Source organism: Triticum dicoccoides, unplaced genomic scaffold, assembly GCF_002162155.2.
Source record: "Triticum dicoccoides isolate Atlit2015 ecotype Zavitan unplaced genomic scaffold, WEW_v2.0 scaffold19249, whole genome shotgun sequence".
Taxonomy (NCBI): domain Eukaryota; kingdom Viridiplantae; phylum Streptophyta; class Magnoliopsida; order Poales; family Poaceae; genus Triticum; species Triticum dicoccoides.
The window spans coordinates 7,851-8,292 of record NW_021230870.1 but is presented as its reverse complement, the minus strand read 5'-3'; positions in this window follow the sequence as shown (position 1 = coordinate 8,292).

Genomic DNA, 442 nt, shown 5'->3' with positions numbered 1-442 from the left:
TTCCCTTGTTTCCACATCACTGTTGTGAAGTCGAGATTTATTGTGCACTGCATTCTTCAAAGTAGAAACAACAGCCAAACAATCTGAATGATGGGATGGATTACAACTGTAGTCGGTGCTTTTAGTCCTTCAGTCAGGCAATAATTTCGGTTTCTTCAGCCTCGAGTCACAACATGAGAGAGAAGACACGGGCAATATGATAGACCCCTCCAGATTACAGCAGCTGCACCAGTGCTTCCTTGTCCAATATTAGCATCATAACCTGCAACCAATACGATTTATTTTCTGCATATATGCACCCAGAGTATCAAATAAACATAAATCATTGTCGGCGGGTTAACTCGCAAGAATTGATTGAACTCTTTCGAAGATATTTTGAGATGTTCTATTGAGCAACAACTGAACTAAGGAACACTATTTATAAGATTGCAATTTAACCTAT